This window comes from Cricetulus griseus, chromosome 7 (genome assembly GCF_003668045.3).
Source record: "Cricetulus griseus strain 17A/GY chromosome 7, alternate assembly CriGri-PICRH-1.0, whole genome shotgun sequence".
NCBI lineage: Eukaryota > Metazoa > Chordata > Mammalia > Rodentia > Cricetidae > Cricetulus > Cricetulus griseus.
In genome coordinates, this window is record NC_048600.1 from 91,512,852 (window position 1) to 91,527,966 (window position 15,115).

The following is a 15,115-nucleotide window of genomic DNA, read 5'->3' on the forward strand; positions in this document are numbered from 1 at the left end:
ACCATGTGCTACCCCATCAGTTTGAGCAATTAACTAACAACTTATCCCCCCAGCTCCCCACCCCAACACATACACAGCCCAAGCGTCCTAAACCACACAAGTAGGAACCTTCTGAGGATTAGGGGACTTTGAACCACACAGTGTTCCTTTTGATCACCTTATCAGATTTAAAGCTTTTATTCCGGTTAATGTCTTTTCCATGGAGTCTTGAATATTTAGTTGTAGAAATGTTTTGCCAACTAAGGTGTCCCTTTTGTTTATTTGTGTTGTTCTGTTTTGAGGTAGGGTTTCATTTTCTTGCCTATGCCAGCCTGGAACTCACAATGTAATCCCAAGCTTTCCTTGAACTCAGATGTCTCCTCAGTTGAGGAATTAGGCTTAAGGCACCATGCTCAGCTCCAACATCTCTCTAGACATAGGTTTAGATGTTTCTTTCTTTTTTATTACTACTATTTATTATTATTATTATTATTGAGACAAGGCAAATAGACCTGTCTGTTCTGAAACTTACTCTGTAGACCAGAATGACCTCAAACTCAGGGATCAGCCTGCATCTGCCTCTGGAGTGCTGGGATTAAAAGTGTTGTGCCACCACAGTGCTTTGGAGTTAGAGACAGGAGGATTTCTGTGAGTTCAAGGCCAGCCAGGGATACATAGTGAAACCCTGTCTCATAGACAAAAACCCAAAACAGTTAACAAAAGTGTCTGTGGTAATCTAATCGTTAGAATACTCTCGTTTTATGACTTGGGAAACTCCTGGAAATTCTACTTCAGCCTCCCCAGTGCTGGGATTATAGTCATGAACCACAACACCCAATTTACTATTATTACTAAAGAAATGTTGCTTGGGGTGCTGGAGAGATGGCTCAGTGGTTAAGAGCACTGACTGTTCTTCCAGACGACCTGGGTTCCATTTCCAGCACCCACTCAAAACTGTCTGTAACTCCAGTTCTAGGAAACCTGACACTCTCAGATATGCAGGCAAAACACAATGTACGTAAAATAAAAATATAAATAAATAAATAAATAAATAAATAAGGAAAGAAAGAAATGTTACTGGATACTGAGGAGACAAAAGCAGGCAGATCTTTGTGAGCTCCAGGCCAGCCTGATCTACAAGTTGCAGGCCAGCCATAACAGCATAATGAGATCCTGTCTCAAAAACAAAATGAAACAAAAGAGCCCTCCCCTTATTTATTTATTGGAGGGGGGTTTACTCATGTACAACTGCTGATGTGTGGAGGTCAAAGGACAACTCCTGGTTCTCTCCTACCATGTGTATCCTGGGGATCAAACTCAGGTCGCTAGGCTTGTTGGCAAGCACTTTTACCCATTGAGCCATTTCTCTGAGCCTCATTTATATTTTTATTACAGGAGTTTAATAGGATTTTTGGCATTATGGAAAACAGTAATATTTTATGTGTGTGAATGAGTGAACAAAATGATTCTCAAAGAAAGGTATAGTTTATGGATTTTACATGTTCTTCTAGATGTGTCTGTGATAGGGAGATGACTCAGTTGGTAAGTTGCCCTCTCAGCAGGCATGAGGATATGAGCTAGAATTCCTAGAATCCACCTAAAAAGTAGTGCCTGCAACACCAGAGGTTGGGCAATGGGGTAAAGATAGGTGGATACCTGAAATTCATTGGCTAGCCAGAGTAACTGGATCTGTGAGCCTCAGCTTCTATGAGAAACCCTGTTTCAAAAAATAAAGGAAGGGCTGAAGAGATGGCACAGCAGCTAAGAGCACTTGTTGTTCTTGCAGAGCACCCAGGTTTGAGTCTTAGCACCCATATAGCAGCTCATTATGGTCTGTAACTCCAGTTCCAGGAGATCTGACATCCTCTTCTGGCCTCTTCCACCAGCCACACATGTGGTGCATACATGCAGGCAAATACTTACATTGGGTGGCCCACACATGCCTGCAACTCCAGGGAATCTGATGCCTTTTTCTGACCTCCAAGGGCACTTGGTGCTCATACATATACTCAGGCACATACACAAAATATAGTAGTAGAGGAATGACACCAGTCACCCTCTGGCCTCCATATACACGTGTGCGTGTGCGTGTACGCTGGCCACTAACAAAGAGATCTACCTGCCTCTCCTCTCTCAGTGCTGGGATTAAAGGCGTGTGCCACCAAAGCCCAGCTACATCTGACTTTTTTTTTTTTTTTTTTCCCAGACAGGGTTTCTCTGTGTAGCTTTGGAGCCTATCCTGGCACTCGCTCTGGAGACCAGGCTGGCCTCGAACTCACAGAGCTCCACCTGCCTCTGCTTCCTGAGTGCTGGAATTAAAGGCATGTGCCACCAAAGCCCAGCTATATCTGACTTTTTAAAAAAAAAAAAAAATTACTTTTTATGTGTTTGGGTGTTTTGGAATATATCTGCATTGGATGTGCCTGGAGTCCTCAGAGGCCAGAAGAGGGCTTTGGATCCCCTAGAACTGGAGTTACAGATGGTTGCAATCCACCATGTGGGTTTTGGGAATTGGACGGAGTCCTTTGAAAGAGCAGTCAGTTCTCTTAACAACTGAGCCATCTGTTCAGCCCTTTCTCTTTTTGAGACTTCTCTCTATATGAAGCCCATTGGCTATCTAGAACGGGGCTCAAGCATTTTAGTAACCAAGCACATCCTCAGGAACTCTCTTCTGCTTTTGTTAAATGAGCTCCATATAAATTGCTCCACTACTATTACCCAAGAAATTATACTGTACTATTTTTAGCATATTCCATCCCAGCCACAATGTGTCCCTAACACTGGCATTAGTAATTAAAGTTTGAGTGTAGACTTCCAGTTATACAATGTCAGTATTGTTCTAAGCGATATTGGATGTGTAGTTTTAAGGAGATCTGGTTCTTCCGTATCTTAATTATACTTAAATCTGATAAGGAAGTGGTCATCTCAGGATTATTGGATGTAGATGCTTTGGATCTGATACAGGTTGAAGCCAACTTTATTTTTGCGGAAGATTTGATGTGTTCCCCTCCTCCCCAACTCCACCAACTTCCAGGTACATACTTTCTCTGTACTCTCCTTCCCTCCAGTTTCCTTCTGGGAAAGCAGGAATCTCCAACAGGTAAAATTGATGCAGTTGATTTAATACCTAAACCCACCGTTTTGACGGAATGCCGAGTTGATTAGGCCGAGTAAAGGAAAGTAAAGCAAAGAGGGCCTGGAGAGCATCCCTTTTGTGTTGGGTATCTTCCGGTGGTTAATTGGTTTGGAAGTCTGAAGCATTCTGGCAGGAAACACTTGAGAGCTGGTCACTCTTGGTACCAGAACGAGAGTGGGTGGAGGAGCAGGAGAGGCGGCGGGCGCGGCATCACCTGGGTCGGCTGCTGAAGGCTAGGTTCCCAGTTTCTGTGTAGGCACCAGGAGAGATGGGGGCAGCGCTAACAAAGAGGAGCCGTGCCGAGGCCGGGGCTGCGGGTAGCTGGCCTATCCCCGGCGACTGACCTCCCAGTGGGCCTCCCCAGTTGGCTGTGTGGCAAGTCGCTCTGTTGGTTCCTTGGCTGACGATTGGCTGTGTAGACAGGAGGGAGCTTGCAAAGAGCTGGGATGGAGTTGAGGGGGCGGGGCTGGCTTCCGGCGGCGGAGGGGAGCGAGTGGAGCCGGCTGGGGGAGGGGGTGTCGGCGCACCGCGGAGTGCAGTGCTCTCGGTGAGCCTGGCACCCGAAGTAGCCGTCTCCCCCTCCCCCTGCCAGGGCCGCTTAGAATCCCCCTCTCTTCTGTCCTCCCTGGACTGGGGCGAGCAGGGTTTCACTGTCCCAGGCCCGCGGGGCGGAGCCCGGAGCCCCACTGAGCGCTGCAGAGCCAACCTCACCTCCTGCCCAGGGCGCAAGGTGTGTGTGTTTTTCCTAACGCCACCCGGACTTTAGCCGACTTAACCTTGTAAGAAAGGGGAAATGGAATGGGAAGTATGGTCTCTGCGTCTCATCTCCTTGTTTTTATTTTCCAGTTCTACCTTTCATCCTTTCTGTCTCATCTCACCCCTGCAGCTGGCTAAGGAGATTCAGGACACTTATCTCTTTTTACCAATGTGTAGATGTCGGCCGCGTAGTAAATTGCACAGATGGAAAAAAGGAGCCCCTTTCTTGTGGTATCTGATTGCAGTAAACCGGCGGGGAAAAGATGAAACCCAGGCTTGGATTTTTAAAACTATGCAGAATCTGCCTTCATTAATGCTGCCCTTATTCTCCCTTTTGGGTCGGTCTTAATCAGCATCAGTAATCTTAGTGGAGGAGGTTCTGGTGGAAAGAGTAAGCAGCCCTCCAGCCTTGGTAGTTAAAAGCAATCCTGATAATTGTTAGCGATTAACTCTGGTAAAGTCTCTTCCCTGGGAACACTGTCACAGGCTTTGTGTATTGGCTCAACCATATAGGAGAAAGAGCTAGAGCAAGAAAACTTACCTTCTTACTGAACTTGAAGGGTTTATCAGCTTCTTCTTTGCTGTCTTGTCTGTCTTATATTCATAGGTTAGTGATATCCATGGATCTAAAGGGGGTTGTTTCTATCACAGAAAACCAAAGCTGTATCTTTCAAAAAATAACAGTTTAATTTGTTTGCCTTTTTAAAGGTTCTCCTCCCCAGTCTTTATTAATTGGATGGCTGTAGCATTACAATTTAGAACATGTTTATTTTTGGAGTTCCTTTGCTTTTGTAACTTACCATATTTATTTATAAGAGGAACTCTATAGTTCAGGCTCAGGCTGGCATGGACTTCCCACCATCCTGCTTTAGCTTCTCTAAACTGGGAATTAACAGGTGTGCACCATTGCACTAGACTTAGATCCTTTCTGCTATAAATGGGTCTCTACAACTCAAATTAGGATCTTATTTACATATTTTAAATAGAGTTATCAGTTGAAGGTAAAATGCCCAGAAATAACAATGCTAGGAACAAAGAATATGTTTGTTGGATAGCAGTGTTCATGGTATCTTTGTTACTGTTTTGTTATTATTTTTCTAAGACAGATCTCAAGTGTAGTCCTGATTGGCCTGGTAGCCAGGTTGACCTAGAATTTACAGCAATCAAACCTGCCTCTAACTCCTGTGCTGAGATAATAGCCACCATCCCTGTCTTGGTATCTTTAATTGTGCATTTTCATTTTTTTTTCCTCTTGAGACAGGGTTTCTCTGTGTAGCCCTGGCTGTCCTGGAACTTGCTCTGGAGACCAGGCTGGTCTCAAACTCACAGAGATCCATCTGCCTCTGCCTCCTGAGTGCTGGAAATAAAGGCATGCACCGCCACCACCCAGCTTAATGTTTATTTTCAATCAAAGATGTTTGGGACCAGTTTTATCTGAATGTTGATTAGCAAAAAGCTATGTGAGCAGAGATGAATACCAATTTCTTGACATTTTGTTATAAATATTAACCAAAATGATTCATTTATTTAAATAATCCAGGTTTAATTTCCAATGGTTGTTGTATCTGGAGTTCAGTTTTGAAGATATAATTGATGTCCCACAGTTGTGTCACAGTTTTAGCTTGATGAGTAATTTTTCTTGATTATTTATTTTATCTCTAGCCAGTCAGGAACAATTGGGATGAGAGTCAAGTATATGGAAAATAGAGGGCTTGGGATGTAGTTTAGTTAGTAGAGTACTTGCCTAGCATCCAGGAGGCTCTAGGGAGATGGAAGAAAAGAAAAGATTAGCACTTCAAGGTCAACCTGGGCTACACAAAACCCTGTCTCAAAACAAGAAAAATAGAAATGATGGGACAGGAAACTCAGTTATGGAAACATAGGTCAGGAAATGAGCTTTTTGTTTCTGAATATGTATATGTAGACATATACATGCACAAATACATTTTATACACATAATATTTCAAGCAGTCTTAGTATAGAATATCTACAAGAAGGAAATTCACAATAGTCCCATGTTGGCTCTGGGGTTGTTCATGTATTATGCTTTTATCCCTAAAGGCTGAATCATGTTTAAATTGGGAAGGGAAGAGGGCCCCTAACTTGTTACTGAAGATGGAGTGTTAAAACCATTGGGCAGCTAGTGCATTGAATAAAATGCAATTTATTCATTTATTTTCTGTTTGAGTCCAGGTCTCACTATATAGTTCTAGTTGACCTGGAATTCAATACATAGACCAGGCTATCATCAAACTCAGGAGGCCCCCTGCCTTTGCCTTCCCAGTGCTGGGATTATAGATGTGGGAAAGTATCAAGAAAACTACTTGAACGCTATGGTACTTTACCCTAGATTGTTCTTTTCTCTTCCCAGTGTAAATGCTTTAGAAGGCTTTTTTATAAGGTTCTGTTACACTTTGCTCCCTGTTTTTTGTTTTGTTTTGAGATAGCATCTGACTGTGTAGCTCAGTCTGGCCTTAAGGTATATGTATGTTTGCGCACAGGCATGTGCAGGGTTACTTGCCCAGGTGTCTGATGTGGAAGGAGGCCAGAGGTTGACATCAACATGTTTTCTTCAAATGGCTTCTTTACCTTTTTTAAAAGATTTATTTATTATATATAGTGTTCTGCCTGCATGTATGTCTGCAGGCCAGAAGAGGGCACCAGATCTCATTACAGATTGTTGTGATTCCCACCATGTGGTTGCTGGGAATTGAACTCAGGACCTTTGGAAGAACAGTGTTCTTAACTGCTGAGCCTCCCTCTCCCTCTCCCTCTCCGCCACAGAGATCCACCTCTGCCTCTGCCTCCCAAGTGCTGGAATTAAAGGTATGTGGTTTCTCCAGCCCTTCTTTACTTTAAAATTTTTTTTAATTTTTTTTTTAAAATTTTATGTGTATAAATGTTTTGTCTGAATATATATGCCTGTGGACCATGTGTGTGCCTAGTATCCCTGAAGACCAGAGAGGGCATGGGATACCCTGGAACTGCTGTTAATAGACAAATGGTTGTAAACTGCTGTGTGGGTGCTTGCAGTTGAACCCAAGAAGTCATTGTGCCATCCCTCCAGCCCTTTTACCTTATTTTTTGAGTCAGAATTTCATACTGGACCTTGCTGATTCTAGCAAAGCAAGCTCCCACCTGTTGTCCTCCTAGATCTGCCTGTTTCTGCTGCCTAACACTGAGTTAGAGACATTCCCTGCTGCACCTGTCTTTTATCTGGATATTGGGGACCCAAATTCAAGTTTATTGTTGTTTGGCTTTGGTTTTGTTTTGTTTTGTTGTTTTGTTTTTTGAGACAGGGTTTGTCTGTATTGCTTTAGAAGTTGTCCTGGAACTCTGTAGACCAGGCTGGCCTCGAACTCGCAGAGATCTACCTGCCTCTGCCTCCAGAATGCTGGGATTAAAGCTGTGCGCCACCAATGCCTGGCTTGTTTTTGGTTTTTTGTTTTGTTTTGTGATTCTGTCTGTCCTGGTACTTGCTCGATATTTAGACCAGGATGGCCTAGAACTCTCATAGTGCCTCTGCTTCCGCCTTCCAAGTGCTGAGATCAAAGGTGTTCATCATGCCTGGCTCCCAAATTCACATCTTTGTGCTTGTGCAGCAAGGAATTTACCCAGTGAGCCATTTCCTCACCTCTGGCCTCGAACTCCTGATCCTTTGACTTTAGACTACCAAAGACTGGGACACACACAGTCTTTCCTTACTGTATTCATTTTGCAAGTGTAAAGGGAGGGCTTCCTGCATGTGGGCAAAGCACTTTGCCAGCAGAGTTATACCTCCATATCTAACATGCCTGTTTTCTTGTCTGGTTGTGCAGTCAGTAATTTACATGGTACAGTAGATGGGGTTCCCTAAAGAATTTTTCCCAGGAGGCAAGAGGCTATGTATAGAACTACTAATGGGTGTGTCTGCGTTTGTCTCCAGGTATCATTTAAATGGCTTGGAAACTCAGATTTATCTTCAAGGAAACAATTATGCAAAACTTTAACTTACAGTTTATTGGTTACAGAGGCAGTGCTGCTGAAGTTAAGTAACTCATTGACTTTTCTTTAGCAGTGTGTTTATATCCGTTCTGTTATCCCTGTGACTTGCAGCTTAGAATGTAAGAAAAGTGGCCTTATGTTCTCTTGAAGGGGAGACTTGAGTTTAATCATGTCTGAAGTGTAAGGTGATCCCTTGAGAAAGTAAAGGAAGCTTTGGACCCTTGGCTTTTCTTAATTCCCATAATAATCTGCTTGGATGTGATAAGGTTTGGAACTGGGAAGAACTTACTCAAGGTAAGAAAAATAGAGGTTAAAAAAAAATACCTGGGAATTCTGCCTTAAGAGTGAGGCTTAGATAGAGACAAAGAACACATCCATATGGAGATGCCTGGTGCCAGTTCTTAGCTTTGTCAGCCATATGTCACAGCCAGTCTCTCTTTTTGTTAGTGTTTTGGGGTTTGAGACAGGGTTTCTCTGTGTAGCCCTGGCTTTCCTGGAACTCATTCTGTAGATCAGGCTGGCCTCTGCCTCCCTCTGCTGGGGTTAAAGGCATGCCCTGCCATTGATGCTGCCACTATGTGTGTTCTTGATGAGGACCAGAGCTGTCTTTTTAATGATGTTGCCTTTAAAGAATTCTTGTTGAGTCGGGGTGGTGGCGCTCACCTTTAATCCCCAAACTCGGGAGGTAGAGGCAGGTGGATCTCTGTGAGTTCAAGACCAGCCTGGTCTACAAGAGCTAGTTCCAGGACAGCCTCCAAAGCCACAGAGAAAACCTGTGTGGAAAAACTAAAAACAAAACAAAACAAAACAAAAAACCCTAGGGGTTCTGGAAGAGAAGAGTTCGGGCTGGGTGTGACTGTTGAGATGGCTCAGTGTTTATGAGCACTGACTGATGATCTTCTAGAGAACTTGGGTTCAATTCCAAGCACTCTCGTGGCAGCTCATAGCTATCTGTATATGTTATTCAGTGCCTCAGAATAATAGCTAGTCTACCTGCCTGTAATTCTAGCAATTAGAAGGCTAGTCTCTAAGTTTGAGACTAGCATGGGCTACATAGGGAGACCATAAAGAAATATGTAATTAATAAATTAGTCAGGCAAACAACCAACCATAGTGATAGATTTCACTTGAGCAAGGAATTTATGTTTTGGGGTGGTGGATCAGGTTGCTTTGTGTTTTTAGATCACACTGTGTTTGAATCTCTTTGGTTTGATAGCTAGTGGGACAGTGAGCTAACATGTTCATTTTGGAAATAGGCCAGTGATAACACTGCCCTTAGGCCTGGATGGATCGGGAAATAGGACAGAGTAAACAGTTGAGGCTATAAATAATGAATCTGCCTACTGAGTCTTGATAGAGTGTGAGAGATTATCTTTAAAGCTGTTCAGTCTGTCAGTGAAAAAGGAAGAGGTCACTGAATTAATCACCTTGACTGTATTTGTTACCAAATGTATTATGGGATTGCTAGAGCCGTTCAAAACAAAGTTACCTTTCAACTTAAAAAATTATCATTTTATCTGTATGGTGTTTTGTATGCATGTATATTTGTGTACTATATTAGCCCAGTGTCCTCAGCGGCCAGAAGAGGGTGCTAGATGCCCTGGAACTGGGGCTACAGAGGGTTGTGAGCTGCCATCTTGATGCTGTGACTCAAACCCCAGGTCCTCTGGAAGAATCGCTGACCCATTTCTTCTTTCCCCAAATCACTTTCGCAGTATAGACTTATCTTTTATTTCTTCAACCAAATAAATCAAGTTTTTATTTTTTTTATTTTTTTTTTATTTTTGCTTCCTTCTCCAAACTTGGTTTTCTGTGAACACTGAGCAGTCTTTTGTTTAGCAAAATCTTAGACCTCTGCTTAATGAGGAATTTCATTATTTGTAAATGTATGAGGCAAATGAAAAGGTCTGGGTTAACCTTAAAGGAGTTCATATCTTACTTAAAAATTAAGTGTGTTTATAATTTTATTAACAACTCAGAATAGGTTAAGTCAAGGGTTTCTTTAGTTCAAGAATTGTTTCTAGTATTAAGATAAATATTTTTACTTCAAGCTGGATGGTGGTGGCACATGCACCTTTAATCTCAGCAGTGGGGAGGCAGAGGCAGGTGGATCTCTGTGAGTTCCAGGCTGGGATTAAAGACTTTCGTCACCACTGCCCAGCCTGTGTTTAATTGACTGTTTTCTCCTATAATGTAGAAAATCCTCATTTGAAATTATTTAAAGATAGGGATATAACTCAAGGGAAAAGCATATGCTTAGCATCCCCAAAGCTCTAGGTTGCATTCCTAGCACTGTAAAAAATAAGTCAACAAATAAAACTCTTCCCCCAGAGATGCTGTTTTTGTTTCTCTGGTTGCCAAGGGAATCCAAAGATCTGGCCACTATTACCAATCAAAAGAAGAAAAAAGATTCACTGTGAGGTGTTTAAAATATATATATATATATATATATATATATATAATATAATATATATATATATATATATATATATATATATATGAAAAAGCCATGAATTTCAGGAAGAGAGCTTTGGGCTGATTAAAATGAATTCCACAGTAGACCATTGTAGCAGCCTGTCTGTACTGGTAGAGGCTATCTTTACCAGCATGGGGGCAGGGTTACAGTTAAAGCTTCCTTTCTGTCAGTGACATGTTGGTTCTTGGTTATTCATTGTTTGTACAAAAAAGCAAACAAGCAAAGCACTGACAAAAATATCCATAGATGTTTCCAGAGCAATCGTTTCCTTATTTTATGTGTACGGATGTTTTGCCTGTATGTATGTCTGTGTACCATGTGCGTGCCTGTACCCACAGAGGCCAGAAGAGGATGTCGGATCCCCTTGAACCAGAGTTGCAGATAGTTGTGAGGCACCTTTTTGAGATAGGGTCTCACTATGTCACCCTGGCTGGCTTCGAAATCAGAGATTCACCAGCCTCTGTCTCCCATATGCTGGCCTCCTGCTGGTTTTGCAGACATTGGCACTGTACTAGGCACTTTACAGTTACAATCTAATTTAGTCATGTTAGTTAAGGCAGGTCTGCTTTACACTAACTTTTTTGCAGTGGGTGTATTGAGGCAGGGCCTTATGTAAGTCAGTATGGTGTCCTGTGAGGGTCTCAGACCATGGCCAGCAAAAGACAGGCAGTTCAGTTTAACATGGCTCAGAAGCTGCTGTTGGTTCAAACTTTGGGAATCTGACCCTGATTATTTTATTTTAGGTGTATTTAAGCACAGCACAATTTGGTGAAAATTTTCTGGTGATAAATAACTCAGTTCTCTGTGTGCAATAAAGCTTATGACATAGCTGGGTATAATGGTGCATGCATTTAATTCCAGCACTGGAGAGGCAGAAGCAGGTGGATCTCTGTGAGTTCAGGGCTACAATGTGAGTTCCAGGACAGCCAAGGCTATACAGAGAAACCCTGTTTCAGGAAAAACAAAACAACAACAACCTCCCCTCTCCCCAAAAAAGAAGCTTAAGGTATGACTACATTGAAACTCTTTGTAAAATACACAGGTAACATCTTCTATAAAGATAGGTTCTATAGATTGGCAAGCTCACAATAAGGGTCTAGGGGGAGGACCCATTGTGGCCACACAGACAGTGTAAGGTCACCAGGCTGTTAATCACATCTGACCCCAGCCTTATGGGTGGCAAACAAGTTATACATCTTTCCTTTGAAGAATCGACTCTGTGTTGGAGTGTTTAACATTCCTAGACCCCTTGTGCTTACCTGTGATCACAAGAACCTCCATGCCTCCCACAGTGTGCAAGTGGATCTATGGCAGAGCCTAGCTTGGGATTCCTTATCATCTGATACAACCATGCCTACCTAGTTCTGTGTGGTGGTGGGTGGTGGTGGATGTTGGGGTCTTTCTATATAGCCATGGTTATCCTGTGTCTTGCTATGTAGACCCACTGGCTTCCAACTCAGACCTACCTGTCTCTCCTCCCAAGTGCTGGGATTGAAAGTGTGTGCCACTATAGTCTGTTACAACTACACCTGACATTTTTTCCCCTTTTGACAACTTTATTCGCATTTTTACCTGGAATTTTGTTCTTTTTTTGTATTCCCAATATATAATATTGCCATAGCACCTGACACATGATAGGTACTTAGCGTGTGTGTGAGTGAATGGTGTCTTTACTAAATGTGTTTGTTTCAGGCTATTTGCCTTCTCTATATTACAATTTCTAGATCCCTGGCTTGTAATAAGTTTTCTTTTTTTGGAGACAGGGTTTCTATGTGGCTTTGTAGCCTGTCCTGGAACTCCCTTTGTAGACCAGGCTGGCTTTGAACTCACAGAGATCTGCCTCCTGAGTGCTGGGATTAAAGGCGTGCACCACCACTGCCCAGCTATTTTTTTAATGTGTCAGATGTGATTACACTTTTCTTCATTTCACGTCAATCACCCTCCCTTTATGGGGAATTATGTTTAAATGCTCTGTAGAATATATATATTAAAGAGTAGAAAAGGAAGATTAGTTCAATGTAGCCACCACATTGGGAAAGGGGGCATAGAGGTCTGGTGATCCCATAAATCCATCCTTGGGTCCTGAAGTGAGCTAGGTCCAGTCTTAATCAAGATGTGGTACAGCACACCATTGGCCCATCATTGTCTCTAAATTTGTAATCTCTCTCCTGAAGAGAAGAATTTCTGTGCTGACTGGCCCAGGCTTTTCTAGATGCCTAGGGAAATTCCAACTTCCTCTGGCCCACTGCTTTAATGGTCTGATAGCTAAGTGTCTGTCTCGAATATATTCACGTCTACTAGACTGATTAAAATTGCCTACTTTTCTTTTAATACCTCAGTTTTGAGGTAGAATATGTATACGTCTGAAATAAATACAATGAAATGCTTACAGGTAGGAACTTAGGCTGGAAAATATTTAGTTAATGCCAGTTAGCTGTAAGCTAGCTGTAAGTTAGCTGTAAAATAAGATAATTTTTCCCCCCTCATAACCTCTTGGCTTTAGTTTCTTTTTGAAGGGCTGGCACAATCAACTTTATCTTGTGGATTTGAGAGAGCCTTGCCCTGATTGAAGCCTAGGCTGGTCTCAAACTTAGGATCCTCCTGCTTCAGTTTCCCAAGTGCTAGTACAGCATGCAAGGGTTGCCATAGACAGCATGGCTTCATTTAAATTCCTGCAACTCCCTCTCTCCTCTGTGAACAGTATTCTCTAAAGACATTGTTGATTAACTTTCCATTTCCCATGGCACTAGCATCAGATCTGTCCCAGTGGGTCTCAAGTTCATTCTGTCTGTCTTATGGGCAGTGTCCTAGCATCTTAGAAAATGTTGGTTCAAGATCCCTTTGCAGAAGCTACACTTGCATTAATTTTTAGAAGGCTGTTATAGCACAAGTTGTATATAACATTCTCACACTCCTGACTGCTGATTACATAGTTAGTTAATGGATGACTAGAAAAGAACAACCAAATTTTAAGTGTATTTTGGGAATCTGTTACCTAATTTTAACTCGGGAGTATTTTTATTTTATTTTTTTAAACAAAGACTAAAAGCTTAGAAAAAATTGGTCAGTCGTAGTGGCACACCCTTTAATTTCAGCACTTGAGGAACAGAACAGGTGGGTCTCTGTGAGTTCCAGGACAGCCAGAGCTACAAAGGGACACCCTGCCCCAAAAAGCCTAAAATAATAAAATAATAATAATAATAATAATAATAATGATAATCCCATTTTTATACCAGTAACAAGAGGTTCTTTTAGTTTATAAAATACATTTTGTTATTCTTTGGCTGTTTTTTGTATGTGAACAATGTATTTTAATCATGTCTACTCCTAACTCTCCTCTTTCACTCCGCTCTTACCCCTCCCATGTATCCCCAACAGGCCCCCTCTACCCACTTGATGTTTTCTTCTTTTTTTAAAGCCCACAGAGTCCAATTAGTGTTGCTTGTTGGAATGCTTACTCATCTTGTTGGATTGATCTTGGGCAGGTACCATAGTTGCAGAGGATTCATGAGTGCAGTGAGTGACGAGGACACACCTGGTTGTGACCAGATCATGGTATTTATTTGCACCACCCGTCCCCAACCTCTAGTGCTTACATCTTTATAGGGACCCTCTTCTGTGATGATCCTTAAGCTTGGGGGGGGGGGGCTTGATGCCGATGTACTACTTGGAGCTGAGCACTCAGTACACTTACTCTCAGCATTTTGTCTAGTCACTAGTCATGATCCCTCATGAACTGCTGCCCACTGCAGAAGAACCTTTCCTGGCAGAGGTTGAAAGTATGTGTGTATAAACACAAAACATTTAGAGGTCAGTTTGACATGTCTGGTTAGGAAGATCTTTTTTTTTATTTTTTACATTCCAATCCCAATTCTCCTTCCCTTCTCTCCTCCCACTCCCCCTACTACCCTCCCCCATCTGCTCCACTAAGCCTATCCCATCATATCGTTGAGGCAAGACCAAGACCAAGGCAACCCCCCCCCCATGTCTTGATTGGGCAAGGTATCTCTCCATATAGAATGGGTTCAACTAAGTCAGTTTGTGCATTAGTGTTAGATCTTGGACCCACTACCAGTGGCCTCATATATTGTCCCAGTCACACCATTGTCACCTATATTAAGGGAGTCTAGTTCAGTTCAGTCTTATGGAGGCCCCCCATTTGTCAGACTTGAGTCAGTGATCTCTCACTAGCTCAGGCCAGCTGATTCTGTGGGTTTCCCCATCAATGTCTTGACTCCTATTCATATCATCACTTCTCTCTCACTTCGATTATACTCTGGAGCTTATTAGTAAGACATCCTTAGTAGGTTACCATGGGATTGTTATCAGGTTTACAATACCAGTCCTCTCTGCTGTGGAGCAATTCCCAAATTCAAAAGCATTGACCCCTTAACCTTCACGTCTCCATTGTACATTGGGCATATCTTGCTTGGCCGGTTGGTATTGTAGAATGTATAGTCACCATCAATGGCTTTTGTCCCTTGGGTGGCATGCATGGCACCTTACAGCACTATGGAAGCACTAGCCAGCAGGGAGGAAGTTTTTAGGTCAGTTCGAACCACCTTGATTTTTCTGTCATGTAATCAAAATGTTTGTCAGTAACATGGACTTGCTATCTAGCTCTGATGTTCTACAAAGAACAAACAGTACCCTATGTCTCAGGCCTCCGTGCACAGTAACACATAGGTGAGATATCTCATAGTGTGGTGGTTTGAAAAAAAAAAAAAAAAGGCCCCCCATGGGGTGTGGCACTATTAGGTGTGGCTTTGTTGGAAGAAGTGTGT

The 15,115-nt window shown here is 42.5% G+C and overlaps 1 protein-coding gene across 6 annotated transcripts in view; it reads left to right on the forward strand.

The window, feature by feature from the left end:
* Fam222b (family with sequence similarity 222 member B) overlaps positions 1–15,115 on the forward strand; it is a 54,794-nt gene that overhangs the window by 20,014 nt on the left and 19,665 nt on the right. Inside the window, exon 1 of one of the 6 annotated variants that reach the window (XM_027426611.2) lies at positions 3,639–3,894. The exons of 2 other annotated variants lie outside the window; for them this stretch is intronic. The gene's annotated coding sequence lies outside the window, so the exon portion shown is untranslated. Of the gene's footprint in view, positions 1–3,638; positions 3,895–15,115 lie in introns of those variants that run through there. 3 more of the 6 variants (XM_027426610.2, XM_027426614.2, XM_027426613.2) reach the window with 3 other exon arrangements.